The 21,407-nt window shown below is 51.9% G+C and overlaps 21 non-coding genes across 21 annotated transcripts; 5 read left to right on the forward strand and 16 right to left on the reverse strand.

Annotated features, from left to right (window-relative positions):
• Nucleotides 1-229: 229 nt before the first annotated feature.
• On the reverse strand, nucleotides 230-302 carry Trnam-cau. Its single transcript has one exon. It is a non-coding gene; the product is annotated as a tRNA-Met (tRNA).
• Nucleotides 303-683: 381 nt separating this feature from the next.
• Nucleotides 684-754, reverse strand: Trnag-gcc. The gene has a single exon. It is a non-coding gene; the product is annotated as a tRNA-Gly (tRNA).
• Nucleotides 755-1,096: 342 nt separating this feature from the next.
• On the forward strand, nucleotides 1,097-1,168 carry Trnag-ucc. Its single transcript has one exon. It is a non-coding gene; the product is annotated as a tRNA-Gly (tRNA).
• Nucleotides 1,169-1,761: 593 nt separating this feature from the next.
• Nucleotides 1,762-1,835, reverse strand: Trnai-aau. Its single transcript has one exon. It is a non-coding gene; the product is annotated as a tRNA-Ile (tRNA).
• A 198-nt stretch (nucleotides 1,836-2,033) lies between these two features.
• Nucleotides 2,034-2,105, reverse strand: Trnae-uuc. The gene has a single exon. It is a non-coding gene; the product is annotated as a tRNA-Glu (tRNA).
• A 305-nt stretch (nucleotides 2,106-2,410) lies between these two features.
• Trnam-cau lies at nucleotides 2,411-2,483 on the reverse strand. Its single transcript has one exon. It is a non-coding gene; the product is annotated as a tRNA-Met (tRNA).
• Nucleotides 2,484-2,864: 381 nt separating this feature from the next.
• Trnag-gcc lies at nucleotides 2,865-2,935 on the reverse strand. The gene has a single exon. It is a non-coding gene; the product is annotated as a tRNA-Gly (tRNA).
• A 342-nt stretch (nucleotides 2,936-3,277) lies between these two features.
• Trnag-ucc lies at nucleotides 3,278-3,349 on the forward strand. The gene has a single exon. It is a non-coding gene; the product is annotated as a tRNA-Gly (tRNA).
• A 593-nt stretch (nucleotides 3,350-3,942) lies between these two features.
• Nucleotides 3,943-4,016, reverse strand: Trnai-aau. Its single transcript has one exon. It is a non-coding gene; the product is annotated as a tRNA-Ile (tRNA).
• A 198-nt stretch (nucleotides 4,017-4,214) lies between these two features.
• On the reverse strand, nucleotides 4,215-4,286 carry Trnae-uuc. The gene has a single exon. It is a non-coding gene; the product is annotated as a tRNA-Glu (tRNA).
• Nucleotides 4,287-4,591: 305 nt separating this feature from the next.
• On the reverse strand, nucleotides 4,592-4,664 carry Trnam-cau. The gene has a single exon. It is a non-coding gene; the product is annotated as a tRNA-Met (tRNA).
• Nucleotides 4,665-11,032: 6,368 nt separating this feature from the next.
• Nucleotides 11,033-11,104, forward strand: Trnag-ucc. The gene has a single exon. It is a non-coding gene; the product is annotated as a tRNA-Gly (tRNA).
• A 593-nt stretch (nucleotides 11,105-11,697) lies between these two features.
• On the reverse strand, nucleotides 11,698-11,771 carry Trnai-aau. The gene has a single exon. It is a non-coding gene; the product is annotated as a tRNA-Ile (tRNA).
• Nucleotides 11,772-11,969: 198 nt separating this feature from the next.
• Trnae-uuc lies at nucleotides 11,970-12,041 on the reverse strand. Its single transcript has one exon. It is a non-coding gene; the product is annotated as a tRNA-Glu (tRNA).
• A 305-nt stretch (nucleotides 12,042-12,346) lies between these two features.
• On the reverse strand, nucleotides 12,347-12,419 carry Trnam-cau. The gene has a single exon. It is a non-coding gene; the product is annotated as a tRNA-Met (tRNA).
• Nucleotides 12,420-12,800: 381 nt separating this feature from the next.
• Nucleotides 12,801-12,871, reverse strand: Trnag-gcc. Its single transcript has one exon. It is a non-coding gene; the product is annotated as a tRNA-Gly (tRNA).
• A 342-nt stretch (nucleotides 12,872-13,213) lies between these two features.
• Trnag-ucc lies at nucleotides 13,214-13,285 on the forward strand. Its single transcript has one exon. It is a non-coding gene; the product is annotated as a tRNA-Gly (tRNA).
• Nucleotides 13,286-13,878: 593 nt separating this feature from the next.
• Trnai-aau lies at nucleotides 13,879-13,952 on the reverse strand. Its single transcript has one exon. It is a non-coding gene; the product is annotated as a tRNA-Ile (tRNA).
• A 198-nt stretch (nucleotides 13,953-14,150) lies between these two features.
• On the reverse strand, nucleotides 14,151-14,222 carry Trnae-uuc. The gene has a single exon. It is a non-coding gene; the product is annotated as a tRNA-Glu (tRNA).
• A 305-nt stretch (nucleotides 14,223-14,527) lies between these two features.
• On the reverse strand, nucleotides 14,528-14,600 carry Trnam-cau. The gene has a single exon. It is a non-coding gene; the product is annotated as a tRNA-Met (tRNA).
• Nucleotides 14,601-20,970: 6,370 nt separating this feature from the next.
• Trnag-ucc lies at nucleotides 20,971-21,042 on the forward strand. The gene has a single exon. It is a non-coding gene; the product is annotated as a tRNA-Gly (tRNA).
• Nucleotides 21,043-21,407: the final 365 nt, after the last annotated feature.

Genomic DNA, 21,407 nt, shown 5'->3' on the forward strand with positions numbered 1-21,407 from the left:
CTTTGCGAGCATCTTTGCACATAGTGACTGGCAAGGCGCGCACCTCAAACGTCGCAGAGCAATGCTTTTGGCTTCATGCTCTGCTGGGAGAAGAGGAAAAGGGAAGCTGTAAGTAGCAATAACAGGAAGTAAACATTTTCCCGCTGAAGCGTTGAAACGTTGTGGATAACAAACAAGAAATACGTTGGCGCCCTAGCAACAGCACCACCATCAGTCACAGAAAATTAAATGCCCCGGGTGAGGATCGAACTCACGACCTTAAGATTATGAGACTTACGCGCTGCCTACTGCGCTACCGAGGCACGGGTGCACCGCTTGTCCTGCAAACTGGGTAAATGCCGTACCCAATATTAGACGTAGAGACACTGTACTTCCTGGATAACGTGTTCTGTTGCTACACGTGCACTGCCGGCCCAGTTGATTGCGGTGCTGCTGCAGCTGTTGCAACGATAGGCAGCACTCCTTGTCGTTAAAGTTCAGAGCCTCGGAGGCACCCGGACCCGGCAACTTGTGAGGCCAGGCCGACGCTAGTCTGTAGAACATGATGCGAGCGTCCTAGTGGGGACCCGCGAGTGCTGCGTTCTCGGTCCTTCTCAAGGGAAATCCAGCTACACATTCTTGTGGATCGTGCATCTCAAGCGCTCAAGCCACGCGGCAGCATCATCGCGGGAAAAGCAAAATGATGCATCGGCCGGGAATCGAACCCGGGCCGCCCGCGTGGCAGGCGAGCATTCTACCACTGAACCACCGATGCTGGGGCCAGCGGTAACTTGACGCTGCTTCCCGAGCAGATGTCTCAAGGGAAAGTGGGACTGCCGTCAAGCGCCGTAGCATTCTGTGGGAAAGATGCTGCAGACGCTGAATCCTGCACTGCACTGCTTAAAAATGCCGCCAGAACGCGGTCCTCTGCGTACTCTTGCGTCGCCGGCGCCCAACTCTTGCCAAAGGATGCGAAATGTGCGCGGATACGCTGTCCGAATGCGTCTGGATGTGCTCCCCTAGCCTGCCTCGAAATGCGCCTGCCAGGTACGATCACCTTCCGCCGCTGCCGACTGGCGGGAAGCCGACACAGCGCGGACGCGCGGCGCTCGCTTGTGCGGTGGTGGTGTAATGGTCAGCATAGTTGCCTTCCAAGCAGTTGATCCGGGTTCGATTCCCGGCCACCGCAGCAGGCTTTTAATTTCGCGTATGAGTACTTTTGCCACGCGCTCTTAAATTATTGTTTTTTCGCCCTCTTACTCGCTGCATACCAGCCCTTAGTGTGTCTCGACTTGTCTCGACTTTGCTCAGCTGACGCGAGAGCTGACGCTCTCAAATCGGCCTTTATCAAAACGACAAGCACGAGAAACGACTGAGAGAGCTAAGGAGAGGCGAGGCGATGGACACACAGCACGCCCCCTTCATTTCACGGTGGCGTCTCCCTGACCGAATCGGGCTGTAGCTCCGAAAACAAAGGAGAAACAAAAATAGGTAGTAAAAGTGCAAATAGTGCCCTGTGTTCCCATGCGCTCACCCGCCCAAGTACTGACAAGGGCCAAAGTTGTTACGCATCGGCAATCGGACATTTTCTTTCATTTTCTCTTTATCGGTTGAGAACCAGTGTATTCAAGATATTATGGCCATTGCCGAGTGAATGCTGTAGCGCTTCCCGACGAGTCGGGTTCGGATCCTCTGTCAACTTCCACGCAGGGTGATGATCTTCTGGTCATCACACTCGCCAGCTGAAATCGGCGCTGCCTTTTCGTAGTAGTAAAGGAGTAGTGGCCCGTGGGGGGATCGAACCCACGACCTTCGCGTTATTAGCACGGAGCTCTAACCAACTGAGCTAACGGGCCTCGGCAGATGCAGTTGCTCAGCCCTACGCTGGAAACAGGTGGCATGAAGCCATACACCATTTCTATGGTCGTCGTGTGTCTGCTTCCCTAGTCTATATTCTGCTGACGGTCACGAAACAGTAGCTATATTGCGAGCAGGACGGGAAACGGCCGCTCGGACAGCTCAAACCTGTCACGATTCGTGTGGAAAAAATTCCGTTCCGGTACCGGGAATCGAACCCGGGCCTCCTGGGTGAAAGCCAGGTATCCTAGCCACTAGACCACACCGGATGCGGCCGTTTCGTTCGACCGTTCGTACGGTCGCTTGTCGCATTTCGTGTCGAGTGCCGCGTCGGCGCCCCTCTCTCTTTGCGAGCATCTTTGCACATAGTGACTGGCAAGGCGCGCACCTCAAACGTCGCAGAGCAATGCTTTTGGCTTCATGCTCTGCTGGGAGAAGAGGAAAAGGGAAGCTGTAAGTAGCAATAACAGGAAGTAAACATTTTCCCGCTGAAGCGTTGAAACGTTGTGGATAACAAACAAGAAATACGTTGGCGCCCTAGCAACAGCACCACCATCAGTCACAGAAAATTAAATGCCCCGGGTGAGGATCGAACTCACGACCTTAAGATTATGAGACTTACGCGCTGCCTACTGCGCTACCGAGGCACGGGTGCACCGCTTGTCCTGCAAACTGGGTAAATGCCGTACCCAATATTAGACGTAGAGACACTGTACTTCCTGGATAACGTGTTCTGTTGCTACACGTGCACTGCCGGCCCAGTTGATTGCGGTGCTGCTGCAGCTGTTGCAACGATAGGCAGCACTCCTTGTCGTTAAAGTTCAGAGCCTCGGAGGCACCCGGACCCGGCAACTTGTGAGGCCAGGCCGACGCTAGTCTGTAGAACATGATGCGAGCGTCCTAGTGGGGACCCGCGAGTGCTGCGTTCTCGGTCCTTCTCAAGGGAAATCCAGCTACACATTCTTGTGGATCGTGCATCTCAAGCGCTCAAGCCACGCGGCAGCATCATCGCGGGAAAAGCAAAATGATGCATCGGCCGGGAATCGAACCCGGGCCGCCCGCGTGGCAGGCGAGCATTCTACCACTGAACCACCGATGCTGGGGCCAGCGGTAACTTGACGCTGCTTCCCGAGCAGATGTCTCAAGGGAAAGTGGGACTGCCGTCAAGCGCCGTAGCATTCTGTGGGAAAGATGCTGCAGACGCTGAATCCTGCACTGCACTGCTTAAAAATGCCGCCAGAACGCGGTCCTCTGCGTACTCTTGCGTCGCCGGCGCCCAACTCTTGCCAAAGGATGCGAAATGTGCGCGGATACGCTGTCCGAATGCGTCTGGATGTGCTCCCCTAGCCTGCCTCGAAATGCGCCTGCCAGGTACGATCACCTTCCGCCGCTGCCGACTGGCGGGAAGCCGACACAGCGCGGACGCGCGGCGCTCGCTTGTGCGGTGGTGGTGTAATGGTCAGCATAGTTGCCTTCCAAGCAGTTGATCCGGGTTCGATTCCCGGCCACCGCAGCAGGCTTTTAATTTCGCGTATGAGTACTTTTGCCACGCGCTCTTAAATTATTGTTTTTTCGCCCTCTTACTCGCTGCATACCAGCCCTTAGTGTGTCTCGACTTGTCTCGACTTTGCTCAGCTGACGCGAGAGCTGACGCTCTCAAATCGGCCTTTATCAAAACGACAAGCACGAGAAACGACTGAGAGAGCTAAGGAGAGGCGAGGCGATGGACACACAGCACGCCCCCTTCATTTCACGGTGGCGTCTCCCTGACCGAATCGGGCTGTAGCTCCGAAAACAAAGGAGAAACAAAAATAGGAAGTAAAAGTGCAAATAGTGCCCTGTGTTCCCATGCGCTCACCCGCCCAAGTACTGACAAGGGCCAAAGTTGTTACGCATCGGCAATCGGACATTTTCTTTCATTTTCTCTTTATCGGTTGAGAACCAGTGTATTCAAGATATTATGGCCATTGCCGAGTGAATGCTGTAGCGCTTCCCGACGAGTCGGGTTCGGATCCTCTGTCAACTTCCACGCAGGGTGATGATCTTCTGGTCATCACACTCGCCAGCTGAAATCGGCGCTGCCTTTTCGTAGTAGTAAAGGAGTAGTGGCCCGTGGGGGGATCGAACCCACGACCTTCGCGTTATTAGCACGACGCTCTAACCAACTGAGCTAACGGGCCTCGGCAGATGCAGTTGCTCAGCCCTACGCTGGAAACAGGTGGCATGAAGCCATACACCATTTCTATGGTCGTCGTGTGTCTGCTTCCCTAGTCTATATTCTGCTGACGGTCACGAAACAGTAGCTATATTGCGAGCAGGACGGGAAACGGCCGCTCGGACAGCTCAAACCTGTCACGATTCGTGTGGAAAAAATTCCGTTCCGGTACCGGGAATCGAACCCGGGCCTCCTGGGTGAAAGCCAGGTATCCTAGCCACTAGACCACACCGGATGCGGCCGTTTCGTTCGACCGTTCGTACGGTCGCTTGTCGCATTTCGTGTCGAGTGCCGCGTCGGCGCCCCTCTCTCTTTGCGAGCATCTTTGTACATAGTGACTGGCAAGGCGCGCACCTCAAACGTCGCAGAGCAATGCTTTTGGCTTCATGCTCTGCTGGGAGAAGAGGAAAAGGGAAGCTGTAAGTAGCAATAACAGGAAGTAAACATTTTCCCGCTGAAGCGTTGAAACGTTGTGGATAACAAACAAGAAATACGTTGGCGCCCTAGCAACAGCACCACCATCAGTCACAGAAAATTAAATGCCCCGGGTGAGGATCGAACTCACGACCTTAAGATTATGAGACTTACGCGCTGCCTACTGCGCTACCGAGGCACGGGTGCACCGCTTGTCCTGCAAACTGGGTAAATGCCGTACCCAATATTAGACGTAGAGACACTGTACTTCCTGGATAACGTGTTCTGTTGCTACACGTGCACTGCCGGCCCAGTTGATTGCGGTGCTGCTGCAGCTGTTGCAACGATAGGCAGCACTCCTTGTCGTTAAAGTTCAGAGCCTCGGAGGCACCCGGACCCGGCAACTTGTGAGGCCAGGCCGACGCTAGTCTGTAGAACATGATGCGAGCGTCCTAGTGGGGACCCGCGAGTGCTGCGTTCTCGGTCCTTCTCAAGGGAAATCCAGCTACACATTCTTGTGGATCGTGCATCTCAAGCGCTCAAGCCACGCGGCAGCATCATCGCGGGAAAAGCAAAATGATGCATCGACCGGGAATCGAACCCGGGCCGCCCGCGTGGCAGGCGAGCATTCTACCACTTTTTTTTTTTTTTTTTTTTTTTTTTTTTTTTTTTTTTTGTTTTTGTTTTTGTTTTTTTAGGGCCTCCCAACTCCCCTTATAGCCCTCCTTACTCTCACCAAAATATGCCTTCTTCGGCGAGCTTCATCGCTATATTTGCTTTACTGTCGAACTTCGTGGAACAGTGGTATAACTTAAAACAAAATCATCTTCTGCTCAGATGGTGTGGTGTCTTCTTCCACAGAAAAAATGGAGAACTAAGAAAAATTTTATCGCGGAATTCGTGGACGGTCTTCTTTCCTCCGCTGGTTCAACTCTTCTGCTCGTAGTTCAACTAAACTCATATTCCACTTAAAAGAAAAATATATTGTCCCTCCTGACTAACGTCAGTCACTCCGATGTAGCAGAGAGTTGTTACAAAACAGGTGGCAACGCAGCACAACAGCACAACATGAGAGTTTATGTCGATGTGTGCATCACACGAAAGAAACAGAAATCACAGGAAAGTAATAAAATGAAATCGCGACAGTCTGGGAACAGGATTTAAAAGATTGTAAAAAAACACTCCTGCAACTATGAATGTTCCACACAAACAGGCTGTATCTTCTAAAATACCCATGAAGTCTTGTGAACAAAATAAAATTCCTCAAAAGTAAAAGGACACTCCTCTCTTGGAGATAAAACCAGAACGACCCGTAGTGTGGGTGTGGCACAAGTCACCAACCATAACGCAAATAAAACAAATAAAAGAAGGAAAAAGAAATTAAAAATAGAACGCGTCAGCTCAGTAAATCTCAGTTCAAGGTGTTTGCCGCAGTTCCATTTCATAGCCGTAATCCAAGGCCGCCTTCAAAAAATTCGCAAACAATTCGCGAAATTGAACGCAATCCTTCAGTGTCATATACTGGGCCCACAAATAATCTAGGTAAATCACAGTATCAGTGACGGCCATATCGATAAGGGCATAAATCGTATGCCCTAAGATCCAGACAGTGGCGTTATTTTTCGTCCGCGGGAAAGCTTTGAAGTTAGGCACTATCACACGACGAACAGTCACAAGGTGAGGAGGCGTTCTATTAATGTGGGCGACCATTCGTTGACACAGCCGCCATACCGTCGACACCGATGCACACTCAAAACGATGTTCCCGTGTGTCCACAGCACCACATCGACCACAGTTGGCAGAGGGAAGGAGATGAATGTCGGCAAGCCGCTGGTTCGTCGCTAGGGTGTTGTTGACGATCTTAAACCAGAGCGCACTCACATCCGACGGCAACACCGGGTTGTTGATGTTTGCCCACACGTTCACCCATTCCACTGTGGGGTTCCGGAACACCAGTTTATGACGCGGAGGTTGTCCAGTCAGGGCAACGTAGAGTCCGCGGGCGGTCCTGTGTCTGTCGGTAGCCGTTGAAAGAGCGTAGCTCCTCGTTAAAAAGTACTCCCGTATGTAGGACATCTTATACGGGATGGCCGCGAGAGAGACGGGCGCCGCTTCAGAGCGTGGGCGGTAGAGCTCCAGGAGTGCCGCGGTGCTTCCTGCCGGGTTGTCGGACTGCAGGGTGGCCGTCCGGTGGACGAGCAGAGCGCCGCATTTGCGTGGAACGTCGGTGAAACCGAGGCCGCCCAGCTGCCTGTCGATGACACAGGTCGAAGCCTTGACTTTAAAAATTTCATGCCGCCACAGGAGCCAGTAGACTGCCTGCGAAATCGCCCTCCCGATCGGCTTCGGAACACTAAGCAGTTGGGCGATGTACCACGCATTCGATAAGATGAATGTGTTAATGACAGCCACACGTTGATGTAAGTTGAGGCGGCGACCTGAGTGGCTGCGACATAGGGCCTTCACAGTGCCAAGAACGCGTCTCCAGTTTAAAACTTGCATTTTTTGTGGGCACGCTACAATGTCGAGTCCTAAAATTTTGTGGGTGCGCACAACACGGAACCAGTCCCGTTCAGCAGACAGTCCCCGACGACCCAGTGGTACCAATACAGTTTTCCGCACATTCAGAACGGCGCCAGAGGCACGTTCGTACAATATCAGAACATCCCGAACTCTGTCCAAGTCATGTGCCCGCCCCATGAAAAGTCCCACGTCGTCAGCATAGGCAGCACATTTGAGAGAGACGTGACAGAGCTGGACACCTTCAATGATTCGACCGACTGCGCGCAAAAACGGGTCGAGCGCAATGACAAATAGGAGCATTGATAAAGGACAGCCCTGTCTGACGGATCTTGTAATAGGAATGGGCGGCGACTGCCAACCATTGATGACAATGACGGACGTCGCCGACGTTAAAAGATTCCGTATAGCATCGAGAAAGTGGCCGCCGAACCCCAGTTTTGTCATGACGGACAGAAGATAATCGTGCCCGATACGGTCGAATGCATTGGCAAAGTCGATGGAGAGAATGCCAGCGGACAGGTCATTAATGGCTGCGTACGCGACCACGTCTCGGTATGAAGCCGCAGCGTGAAAAATGCTACGGCGTTGCACACCACACGACTGAAAGGGACTGATTATCTTGTCCATGAGCACACTGAGTTTCGTTGCGAGGCATCGTGCCGCCAGTTTATAGTCTGCATTTAAAAGTGTGATAGGGCGTAATGCCTCAACACGGCATGCTGTCGGTGTCTTCGGAATTAATATAATACGCCCTGCAACGAACTTCGAAGGGACAGCAGCACCACGAACAATTTCATTGATCATGATCGTCAATGTCTCACCGAAAATATCCCAATAAGCCAGGTAAAATTCGATGGGAAGGCCATCTGGACCTGGAGACTTCCCTCGACGACACGAACGCAACACGTCCTTCACATCGTCCCGTGACAACATCTCATCCAGTGACTGACGGTCAGATTCGGAGATGACAGTATCCAATTCATCTAACAGAAATGAACGTGCGACATCATCGGCAGCTGTCCGTCCGAACAATCTCTTAAAGTGGTCGGTGACGTGGGGAACGATCTCATGCTTCGCCGTGAGACGAGCACCAGTGTCCGTGATGAGGGTGGTAATGTCTTTCCTCCGCGCCAACCGTTTCTCGCGTGCCAAGTGGTAAAGCGTTGGCACTTCGTCAATGGTCTCACACTGCGGTCGGCTCCTGATCAGAACACCTTGTGCCTTGTGGAGGTGATGCTGGAGTATCTTGCTTTTAATTCTATTCAAACGTGCGCGTAAGTTTTGATCTGGCGCCACGGGCGCATCAAGCGCATCCTGGAGGCACTGCTGATAAAAGGCAATGGTGCGCCTCTCCCAAAATGACGCCTCCCTTGCATACCGCATCGCAACACTGCGCAACTGCGGTTTGGCTAGGTCGACCCACCATTGTAAGACCGAGGCATAGCTTCCCCGTTTTTCAGAACAAAACTGCCACACATTCTGAATCTCGCAACGTAAACCGGCGTCAGAGAGATGACGGGTATTGAGTTTCCAAACACGGGAAGGTGGCGCCTGCCTATTCGCCAGTAATTGCACGTCACACACAACCCCGCAGTGATCGCTAAAAGCGACGGGATGTACCGCAACCCTATGAAGATAGGTTTGAAGCGGCCGCGACACATAAATGCGATCAATTCTGCTGGCACCGTTCGCATAAAAATGTGTGTATTGCGTCGTGGTAGGATGAAAATGACGCCAAACATCGATCAAGTCATTTGTCACAATTAGTTGGGAAAGTTCCGGGCACATGGTAGCCGTGGGAAATTGATCGGCTGCGGCAGTAACACAGTTAAAATCGCCGCCAACTACGACATTGCGGGTCGACGCAAAAAACGGAACCACATCTTGATTAAAAAAAACAGAACGTGCACGTTTATGATCAGTGCCACTCGGCGCGTATATATTAATAAATGTGACATCCTGGATCGTACACGTAAGTAAGCGGCCATTCGGTAAAAATTGAACGTTAGTTGGTTGCAAGACAGTTTTATAAAGAACAGCGGTGCCACAAGTACCTTCAACGTTAATGTTATAGATGACATCATAACCAGGGACGTTATTGAAGCGCTTAACAGTAACTTCTTGGAGCAATGCAACGTCATAGCCTCCCAAAGTTAAAAAGTCTATAAAACTTGCTATTTTATGCGCAGCTATGATGCGATTTACATTGAGTGATAAAACTGAGAAGATCTTTAGATGTTGACGAGCGGCGGCCATTTAAAACACAGACACTCAAGCATTAGCAAGAAAAATGAGAAACGGAAGACGCAGATGCAGCGTCTGAAGCACACCAATAAAACTGACAAGAAGCACTGCAACCCATTACGTAACTCGTGGACAATACTGTGCAGAAAATTACTGTCAGCGTGCAGGAACAGCGTAACATAACGTCGCAGGTAAACGGGGCACGAATTACAGCAGGTCCGCCGAAAGCCGCTAATGGGATCCAGGGTCGTCCTCCTCCTGCTTCCACCAGGGCGTCTCCGTTGGTCGGTCGGTCGGTTGGGCGCGACCACCAGCGGTGTCTGTGTACGTGGCCTCGTCCGCCTGTGTTGTTGCTGTACCGGCGGCCGACGTCGCCGAATGCCTGCGCGTGCGCTGCGGCAGCTGCTCGCTACTTTGCTCGCTTTTGCGCTTCGCAGCATGCGCACCCTGTTCGCGTGCCGTATTTAAGAACACCTTTAGATGTGCTGTTTGTTCCCTTATACGCTCCTGGCGCGCAGAGCTGTCAGAGGCAGGGGGGCACGATGTCTGAACTTCACTCTCACTGCCACTCTCTGATACGGGGGTGCGCGGTAAATCATCTGACTGCTGACTCCTAGTACCCTTATTTTTATTTTTCTTTGTACGCCCTTTCCTCGGTGCCAGGGGAACTTCTTCAGGCGGCGGAGGCGGTGGTAAGGAGGTGTCCATCTCTTCCGAAATAGCATCTGGTGTATGATCCGAAACATCTGGGACCTCCCTAGCAACTGAATCCGACTCTACCACAGCCGAAGACAAAATGGGAGCGTCCTCCATTCGATCCAGTGGCGCGTCTACAGTAACATTCACCTCACTTGGTACATCCTCAGCACGAATAGGGTCGGCAGGGCGGGGTTGTGATACAGTGCCCGCTACTATTTCACTCAGTAGTGGCACAAAGTGGCCACCAGTAGCCGCAGCATCACTACGTGGAAGCTGCACGGGTCGTCTACGGGGACAATCAACACGTAAATGCTCAGTGGAATGACAAATTGAGCATGTGGGTGGCTGGCCGATATAAGTCACTTGAGCCCTACAGCCCGCAATCATTACGTAGGATGGAATGTGTTTCTTCAAGTCAATGCGGACACTACGTACTCCACTATTAACCTGGTACCGGTAGGCACTAGACCACTTTTCGTTAACTACCGACAAGACAACGCCGTACTGAGTGAGAGCACGCGCAATCAAATCATTGCCGCATTCAGGGGGCACATTAAATACTCGAACCGTTCTAACACCATAACCCGAGGGCACAATCTGCACATCACTGACTGTGCCATCGACATGCCTAAATTTACGCACTCCGCCAAATTTTTCAACAAATTTTTCACAGATGTCGCCGGAAAAGAACTTCAAAAATAGCGAATATTGCGCGAAATCCAACTGAAAAGTGTCCACTAGATCTTCCGGGATTTTCAAATCTTCGAATATAAATTCGTGGATTTCAAAAGCGGTGGGCCGCAAAGCATTTCTATCGAACACAAACTGCGCAGTGTTTGCCCTAGTAACTGTCGACATGGTACTCACGTTGAAGAAACTTGAACACGTGGACCTCGAAACACTCGCTGAGCGCCGCCCCGCGATGTAAACAAAGCCGCAACCGCTCCGCTGCTCCGCGCGATGTGCGCGGATACGCTGTCCGAATGCGTCTGGATGTGCTCCCCTAGCCTGCCTCGAAATGCGCCTGCCAGGTACGATCACCTTCCGCCGCTGCCGACTGGCGGGAAGCCGACACAGCGCGGACGCGCGGCGCTCGCTTGTGCGGTGGTGGTGTAATGGTCAGCATAGTTGCCTTCCAAGCAGTTGATCCGGGTTCGATTCCCGGCCACCGCAGCAGGCTTTTAATTTCGCGTATGAGTACTTTTGCCACGCGCTCTTAAATTATTGTTTTTTCGCCCTCTTACTCGCTGCATACCAGCCCTTAGTGTGTCTCGACTTGTCTCGACTTTGCTCAGCTGACGCGAGAGCTGACGCTCTCAAATCGGCCTTTATCAAAACGACAAGCACGAGAAACGACTGAGAGAGCTAAGGAGAGGCGAGGCGATGGACACACAGCACGCCCCCTTCATTTCACGGTGGCGTCTCCCTGACCGAATCGGGCTGTAGCTCCGAAAACAAAGGAGAAACAAAAATAGGTAGTAAAAGTGCAAATAGTGCCCTGTGTTCCCATGCGCTCACCCGCCCAAGTACTGACAAGGGCCAAAGTTGTTACGCATCGGCAATCGGACATTTTCTTTCATTTTCTCTTTATCGGTTGAGAACCAGTGTATTCAAGATATTATGGCCATTGCCGAGTGAATGCTGTAGCGCTTCCCGACGAGTCGGGTTCGGATCCTCTGTCAACTTCCACGCAGGGTGATGATCTTCTGGTCATCACACTCGCCAGCTGAAATCGGCGCTGCCTTTTCGTAGTAGTAAAGGAGTAGTGGCCCGTGGGGGGATCGAACCCACGACCTTCGCGTTATTAGCACGGAGCTCTAACCAACTGAGCTAACGGGCCTCGGCAGATGCAGTTGCTCAGCCCTACGCTGGAAACAGGTGGCATGAAGCCATACACCATTTCTATGGTCGTCGTGTGTCTGCTTCCCTAGTCTATATTCTGCTGACGGTCACGAAACAGTAGCTATATTGCGAGCAGGACGGGAAACGGCCGCTCGGACAGCTCAAACCTGTCACGATTCGTGTGGAAAAAATTCCGTTCCGGTACCGGGAATCGAACCCGGGCCTCCTGGGTGAAAGCCAGGTATCCTAGCCACTAGACCACACCGGATGCGGCCGTTTCGTTCGACCGTTCGTACGGTCGCTTGTCGCATTTCGTGTCGAGTGCCGCGTCGGCGCCCCTCTCTCTTTGCGAGCATCTTTGCACATAGTGACTGGCAAGGCGCGCACCTCAAACGTCGCAGAGCAATGCTTTTGGCTTCATGCTCTGCTGGGAGAAGAGGAAAAGGGAAGCTGTAAGTAGCAATAACAGGAAGTAAACATTTTCCCGCTGAAGCGTTGAAACGTTGTGGATAACAAACAAGAAATACGTTGGCGCCCTAGCAACAGCACCACCATCAGTCACAGAAAATTAAATGCCCCGGGTGAGGATCGAACTCACGACCTTAAGATTATGAGACTTACGCGCTGCCTACTGCGCTACCGAGGCACGGGTGCACCGCTTGTCCTGCAAACTGGGTAAATGCCGTACCCAATATTAGACGTAGAGACACTGTACTTCCTGGATAACGTGTTCTGTTGCTACACGTGCACTGCCGGCCCAGTTGATTGCGGTGCTGCTGCAGCTGTTGCAACGATAGGCAGCACTCCTTGTCGTTAAAGTTCAGAGCCTCGGAGGCACCCGGACCCGGCAACTTGTGAGGCCAGGCCGACGCTAGTCTGTAGAACATGATGCGAGCGTCCTAGTGGGGACCCGCGAGTGCTGCGTTCTCGGTCCTTCTCAAGGGAAATCCAGCTACACATTCTTGTGGATCGTGCATCTCAAGCGCTCAAGCCACGCGGCAGCATCATCGCGGGAAAAGCAAAATGATGCATCGGCCGGGAATCGAACCCGGGCCGCCCGCGTGGCAGGCGAGCATTCTACCACTGAACCACCGATGCTGGGGCCAGCGGTAACTTGACGCTGCTTCCCGAGCAGATGTCTCAAGGGAAAGTGGGACTGCCGTCAAGCGCCGTAGCATTCTGTGGGAAAGATGCTGCAGACGCTGAATCCTGCACTGCACTGCTTAAAAATGCCGCCAGAACGCGGTCCTCTGCGTACTCTTGCGTCGCCGGCGCCCAACTCTTGCCAAAGGATGCGAAATGTGCGCGGATACGCTGTCCGAATGCGTCTGGATGTGCTCCCCTAGCCTGCCTCGAAATGCGCCTGCCAGGTACGATCACCTTCCGCCGCTGCCGACTGGCGGGAAGCCGACACAGCGCGGACGCGCGGCGCTCGCTTGTGCGGTGGTGGTGTAATGGTCAGCATAGTTGCCTTCCAAGCAGTTGATCCGGGTTCGATTCCCGGCCACCGCAGCAGGCTTTTAATTTCGCGTATGAGTACTTTTGCCACGCGCTCTTAAATTATTGTTTTTTCGCCCTCTTACTCGCTGCATACCAGCCCTTAGTGTGTCTCGACTTGTCTCGACTTTGCTCAGCTGACGCGAGAGCTGACGCTCTCAAATCGGCCTTTATCAAAACGACAAGCACGAGAAACGACTGAGAGAGCTAAGGAGAGGCGAGGCGATGGACACACAGCACGCCCCCTTCATTTCACGGTGGCGTCTCCCTGACCGAATCGGGCTGTAGCTCCGAAAACAAAGGAGAAACAAAAATAGGAAGTAAAAGTGCAAATAGTGCCCTGTGTTCCCATGCGCTCACCCGCCCAAGTACTGACAAGGGCCAAAGTTGTTACGCATCGGCAATCGGACATTTTCTTTCATTTTCTCTTTATCGGTTGAGAACCAGTGTATTCAAGATATTATGGCCATTGCCGAGTGAATGCTGTAGCGCTTCCCGACGAGTCGGGTTCGGATCCTCTGTCAACTTCCACGCAGGGTGATGATCTTCTGGTCATCACACTCGCCAGCTGAAATCGGCGCTGCCTTTTCGTAGTAGTAAAGGAGTAGTGGCCCGTGGGGGGATCGAACCCACGACCTTCGCGTTATTAGCACGACGCTCTAACCAACTGAGCTAACGGGCCTCGGCAGATGCAGTTGCTCAGCCCTACGCTGGAAACAGGTGGCATGAAGCCATACACCATTTCTATGGTCGTCGTGTGTCTGCTTCCCTAGTCTATATTCTGCTGACGGTCACGAAACAGTAGCTATATTGCGAGCAGGACGGGAAACGGCCGCTCGGACAGCTCAAACCTGTCACGATTCGTGTGGAAAAAATTCCGTTCCGGTACCGGGAATCGAACCCGGGCCTCCTGGGTGAAAGCCAGGTATCCTAGCCACTAGACCACACCGGATGCGGCCGTTTCGTTCGACCGTTCGTACGGTCGCTTGTCGCATTTCGTGTCGAGTGCCGCGTCGGCGCCCCTCTCTCTTTGCGAGCATCTTTGTACATAGTGACTGGCAAGGCGCGCACCTCAAACGTCGCAGAGCAATGCTTTTGGCTTCATGCTCTGCTGGGAGAAGAGGAAAAGGGAAGCTGTAAGTAGCAATAACAGGAAGTAAACATTTTCCCGCTGAAGCGTTGAAACGTTGTGGATAACAAACAAGAAATACGTTGGCGCCCTAGCAACAGCACCACCATCAGTCACAGAAAATTAAATGCCCCGGGTGAGGATCGAACTCACGACCTTAAGATTATGAGACTTACGCGCTGCCTACTGCGCTACCGAGGCACGGGTGCACCGCTTGTCCTGCAAACTGGGTAAATGCCGTACCCAATATTAGACGTAGAGACACTGTACTTCCTGGATAACGTGTTCTGTTGCTACACGTGCACTGCCGGCCCAGTTGATTGCGGTGCTGCTGCAGCTGTTGCAACGATAGGCAGCACTCCTTGTCGTTAAAGTTCAGAGCCTCGGAGGCACCCGGACCCGGCAACTTGTGAGGCCAGGCCGACGCTAGTCTGTAGAACATGATGCGAGCGTCCTAGTGGGGACCCGCGAGTGCTGCGTTCTCGGTCCTTCTCAAGGGAAATCCAGCTACACATTCTTGTGGATCGTGCATCTCAAGCGCTCAAGCCACGCGGCAGCATCATCGCGGGAAAAGCAAAATGATGCATCGACCGGGAATCGAACCCGGGCCGCCCGCGTGGCAGGCGAGCATTCTACCACTTTTTTTTTTTTTTTTTTTTTTTTTTTTTTTTTTTTTTTTTGTTTTTGTTTTTGTTTTTTTAGGGCCTCCCAACTCCCCTTATAGCCCTCCTTACTCTCACCAAAATATGCCTTCTTCGGCGAGCTTCATCGCTATATTTGCTTTACTGTCGAACTTCGTGGAACAGTGGTATAACTTAAAACAAAATCATCTTCTGCTCAGATGGTGTGGTGTCTTCTTCCACAGAAAAAATGGAGAACTAAGAAAAATTTTATCGCGGAATTCGTGGACGGTCTTCTTTCCTCCGCTGGTTCAACTCTTCTGCTCGTAGTTCAACTAAACTCATATTCCACTTAAAAGAAAAATATATTGTCCCTCCTGACTAACGTCAGTCACTCCGATGTAGCAGAGAGTTGTTACAAAACAGGTGGCAACGCAGCACAACAGCACAACATGAGAGTTTATGTCGATGTGTGCATCACACGAAAGAAACAGAAATCACAGGAAAGTAATAAAATGAAATCGCGACAGTCTGGGAACAGGATTTAAAAGATTGTAAAAAAACACTCCTGCAACTATGAATGTTCCACACAAACAGGCTGTATCTTCTAAAATACCCATGAAGTCTTGTGAACAAAATAAAATTCCTCAAAAGTAAAAGGACACTCCTCTCTTGGAGATAAAACCAGAACGACCCGTAGTGTGGGTGTGGCACAAGTCACCAACCATAACGCAAATAAAACAAATAAAAGAAGGAAAAAGAAATTAAAAATAGAACGCGTCAGCTCAGTAAATCTCAGTTCAAGGTGTTTGCCGCAGTTCCATTTCATAGCCGTAATCCAAGGCCGCCTTCAAAAAATTCGCAAACAATTCGCGAAATTGAACGCAATCCTTCAGTGTCATATACTGGGCCCACAAATAATCTAGGTAAATCACAGTATCAGTGACGGCCATATCGATAAGGGCATAAATCGTATGCCCTAAGATCCAGACAGTGGCGTTATTTTTCGTCCGCGGGAAAGCTTTGAAGTTAGGCACTATCACACGACGAACAGTCACAAGGTGAGGAGGCGTTCTATTAATGTGGGCGACCATTCGTTGACACAGCCGCCATACCGTCGACACCGATGCACACTCAAAACGATGTTCCCGTGTGTCCACAGCACCACATCGACCACAGTTGGCAGAGGGAAGGAGATGAATGTCGGCAAGCCGCTGGTTCGTCGCTAGGGTGTTGTTGACGATCTTAAACCAGAGCGCACTCACATCCGACGGCAACACCGGGTTGTTGATGTTTGCCCACACGTTCACCCATTCCACTGTGGGGTTCCGGAACACCAGTTTATGACGCGGAGGTTGTCCAGTCAGGGCAACGTAGAGTCCGCGGGCGGTCCTGTGTCTGTCGGTAGCCGTTGAAAGAGCGTAGCTCCTCGTTAAAAAGTACTCCCGTATGTAGGACATCTTATACGGGATGGCCGCGAGAGAGACGGGCGCCGCTTCAGAGCGTGGGCGGTAGAGCTCCAGGAGTGCCGCGGTGCTTCCTGCCGGGTTGTCGGACTGCAGGGTGGCCGTCCGGTGGACGAGCAGAGCGCCGCATTTGCGTGGAACGTCGGTGAAACCGAGGCCGCCCAGCTGCCTGTCGATGACACAGGTCGAAGCCTTGACTTTAAAAATTTCATGCCGCCACAGGAGCCAGTAGACTGCCTGCGAAATCGCCCTCCCGATCGGCTTCGGAACACTAAGCAGTTGGGCGATGTACCACGCATTCGATAAGATGAATGTGTTAATGACAGCCACACGTTGATGTAAGTTGAGGCGGCGACCTGAGTGGCTGCGACATAGGGCCTTCACAGTGCCAAGAACGCGTCTCCAGTTTAAAACTTGCATTTTTTGTGGGCACGCTACAATGTCGAGTCCTAAAATTTTGTGGGTGCGCACAACACGGAACCAGTCCCGTTCAGCAGACAGTCCCCGACGACCCAGTGGTACCAATACAGTTTTCCGCACATTCAGAACGGCGCCAGAGGCACGTTCGTACAATATCAGAACATCCCGAACTCTGTCCAAGTCATGTGCCCGCCCCATGAAAAGTCCCACGTCGTCAGCATAGGCAGCACATTTGAGAGAGACGTGACAGAGCTGGACACCTTCAATGATTCGACCGACTGCGCGCAAAAACGGGTCGAGCGCAATGACAAATAGGAGCATTGATAAAGGACAGCCCTGTCTGACGGATCTTGTAATAGGAATGGGCGGCGACTGCCAACCATTGATGACAATGACGGACGTCGCCGACGTTAAAAGATTCCGTATAGCATCGAGAAAGTGGCCGCCGAACCCCAGTTTTGTCATGACGGACAGAAGATAATCGTGCCCGATACGGTCGAATGCATTGGCAAAGTCGATGGAGAGAATGCCAGCGGACAGGTCATTAATGGCTGCGTACGCGACCACGTCTCGGTATGAAGCCGCAGCGTGAAAAATGCTACGGCGTTGCACACCACACGACTGAAAGGGACTGATTATCTTGTCCATGAGCACACTGAGTTTCGTTGCGAGGCATCGTGCCGCCAGTTTATAGTCTGCATTTAAAAGTGTGATAGGGCGTAATGCCTCAACACGGCATGCTGTCGGTGTCTTCGGAATTAATATAATACGCCCTGCAACGAACTTCGAAGGGACAGCAGCACCACGAACAATTTCATTGATCATGATCGTCAATGTCTCACCGAAAATATCCCAATAAGCCAGGTAAAATTCGATGGGAAGGCCATCTGGACCTGGAGACTTCCCTCGACGACACGAACGCAACACGTCCTTCACATCGTCCCGTGACAACATCTCATCCAGTGACTGACGGTCAGATTCGGAGATGACAGTATCCAATTCATCTAACAGAAATGAACGTGCGACATCATCGGCAGCTGTCCGTCCGAACAATCTCTTAAAGTGGTCGGTGACGTGGGGAACGATCTCATGCTTCGCCGTGAGACGAGCACCAGTGTCCGTGATGAGGGTGGTAATGTCTTTCCTCCGCGCCAACCGTTTCTCGCGTGCCAAGTGGTAAAGCGTTGGCACTTCGTCAATGGTCTCACACTGCGGTCGGCTCCTGATCAGAACACCTTGTGCCTTGTGGAGGTGATGCTGGAGTATCTTGCTTTTAATTCTATTCAAACGTGCGCGTAAGTTTTGATCTGGCGCCACGGGCGCATCAAGCGCATCCTGGAGGCACTGCTGATAAAAGGCAATGGTGCGCCTCTCCCAAAATGACGCCTCCCTTGCATACCGCATCGCAACACTGCGCAACTGCGGTTTGGCTAGGTCGACCCACCATTGTAAGACCGAGGCATAGCTTCCCCGTTTTTCAGAACAAAACTGCCACACATTCTGAATCTCGCAACGTAAACCGGCGTCAGAGAGATGACGGGTATTGAGTTTCCAAACACGGGAAGGTGGCGCCTGCCTATTCGCCAGTAATTGCACGTCACACACAACCCCGCAGTGATCGCTAAAAGCGACGGGATGTACCGCAACCCTATGAAGATAGGTTTGAAGCGGCCGCGACACATAAATGCGATCAATTCTGCTGGCACCGTTCGCATAAAAATGTGTGTATTGCGTCGTGGTAGGATGAAAATGACGCCAAACATCGATCAAGTCATTTGTCACAATTAGTTGGGAAAGTTCCGGGCACATGGTAGCCGTGGGAAATTGATCGGCTGCGGCAGTAACACAGTTAAAATCGCCGCCAACTACGACATTGCGGGTCGACGCAAAAAACGGAACCACATCTTGATTAAAAAAAACAGAACGTGCACGTTTATGATCAGTGCCACTCGGCGCGTATATATTAATAAATGTGACATCCTGGATCGTACACGTAAGTAAGCGGCCATTCGGTAAAAATTGAACGTTAGTTGGTTGCAAGACAGTTTTATAAAGAACAGCGGTGCCACAAGTACCTTCAACGTTAATGTTATAGATGACATCATAACCAGGGACGTTATTGAAGCGCTTAACAGTAACTTCTTGGAGCAATGCAACGTCATAGCCTCCCAAAGTTAAAAAGTCTATAAAACTTGCTATTTTATGCGCAGCTATGATGCGATTTACATTGAGTGATAAAACTGAGAAGATCTTTAGATGTTGACGAGCGGCGGCCATTTAAAACACAGACACTCAAGCATTAGCAAGAAAAATGAGAAACGGAAGACGCAGATGCAGCGTCTGAAGCACACCAATAAAACTGACAAGAAGCACTGCAACCCATTACGTAACTCGTGGACAATACTGTGCAGAAAATTACTGTCAGCGTGCAGGAACAGCGTAACATAACGTCGCAGGTAAACGGGGCACGAATTACAGCAGGTCCGCCGAAAGCCGCTAATGGGATCCAGGGTCGTCCTCCTCCTGCTTCCACCAGGGCGTCTCCGTTGGTCGGTCGGTCGGTTGGGCGCGACCACCAGCGGTGTCTGTGTACGTGGCCTCGTCCGCCTGTGTTGTTGCTGTACCGGCGGCCGACGTCGCCGAATGCCTGCGCGTGCGCTGCGGCAGCTGCTCGCTACTTTGCTCGCTTTTGCGCTTCGCAGCATGCGCACCCTGTTCGCGTGCCGTATTTAAGAACACCTTTAGATGTGCTGTTTGTTCCCTTATACGCTCCTGGCGCGCAGAGCTGTCAGAGGCAGGGGGGCACGATGTCTGAACTTCACTCTCACTGCCACTCTCTGATACGGGGGTGCGCGGTAAATCATCTGACTGCTGACTCCTAGTACCCTTATTTTTATTTTTCTTTGTACGCCCTTTCCTCGGTGCCAGGGGAACTTCTTCAGGCGGCGGAGGCGGTGGTAAGGAGGTGTCCATCTCTTCCGAAATAGCATCTGGTGTATGATCCGAAACATCTGGGACCTCCCTAGCAACTGAATCCGACTCTACCACAGCCGAAGACAAAATGGGAGCGTCCTCCATTCGATCCAGTGGCGCGTCTACAGTAACATTCACCTCACTTGGTACATCCTCAGCACGAATAGGGTCGGCAGGGCGGGGTTGTGATACAGTGCCCGCTACTATTTCACTCAGTAGTGGCACAAAGTGGCCACCAGTAGCCGCAGCATCACTACGTGGAAGCTGCACGGGTCGTCTACGGGGACAATCAACACGTAAATGCTCAGTGGAATGACAAATTGAGCATGTGGGTGGCTGGCCGATATAAGTCACTTGAGCCCTACAGCCCGCAATCATTACGTAGGATGGAATGTGTTTCTTCAAGTCAATGCGGACACTACGTACTCCACTATTAACCTGGTACCGGTAGGCACTAGACCACTTTTCGTTAACTACCGACAAGACAACGCCGTACTGAGTGAGAGCACGCGCAATCAAATCATTGCCGCATTCAGGGGGCACATTAAATACTCGAACCGTTCTAACACCATAACCCGAGGGCACAATCTGCACATCACTGACTGTGCCATCGACATGCCTAAATTTACGCACTCCGCCAAATTTTTCAACAAATTTTTCACAGATGTCGCCGGAAAAGAACTTCAAAAATAGCGAATATTGCGCGAAATCCAACTGAAAAGTGTCCACTAGATCTTCCGGGATTTTCAAATCTTCGAATATAAATTCGTGGATTTCAAAAGCGGTGGGCCGCAAAGCATTTCTATCGAACACAAACTGCGCAGTGTTTGCCCTAGTAACTGTCGACATGGTACTCACGTTGAAGAAACTTGAACACGTGGACCTCGAAACACTCGCTGAGCGCCGCCCCGCGATGTAAACAAAGCCGCAACCGCTCCGCTGCTCCGCGCGATGTGCGCGGATACGCTGTCCGAATGCGTCTGGATGTGCTCCCCTAGCCTGCCTCGAAATGCGCCTGCCAGGTACGATCACCTTCCGCCGCTGCCGACTGGCGGGAAGCCGACACAGCGCGGACGCGCGGCGCTCGCTTGTGCGGTGGTGGTGTAATGGTCAGCATAGTTGCCTTCCAAGCAGTTGATCCGGGTTCGATTCCCGGCCACCGCAGCAGGCTTTTAATTTCGCGTATGAGTACTTTTGCCACGCGCTCTTAAATTATTGTTTTTTCGCCCTCTTACTCGCTGCATACCAGCCCTTAGTGTGTCTCGACTTGTCTCGACTTTGCTCAGCTGACGCGAGAGCTGACGCTCTCAAATCGGCCTTTATCAAAACGACAAGCACGAGAAACGACTGAGAGAGCTAAGGAGAGGCGAGGCGATGGACACACAGCACGCCCCCTTCATTTCACGGTGGCGTCTCCCTGACCGAATCGGGCTGTAGCTCCGAAAACAAAGGAGAAACAAAAATAGGTAGTAAAAGTGCAAATAGTGCCCTGTGTTCCCATGCGCTCACCCGCCCAAGTACTGACAAGG

Source organism: Schistocerca piceifrons, chromosome 2 (assembly GCF_021461385.2).
Source record: "Schistocerca piceifrons isolate TAMUIC-IGC-003096 chromosome 2, iqSchPice1.1, whole genome shotgun sequence".
Lineage (NCBI taxonomy): Eukaryota > Metazoa > Arthropoda > Insecta > Orthoptera > Acrididae > Schistocerca > Schistocerca piceifrons.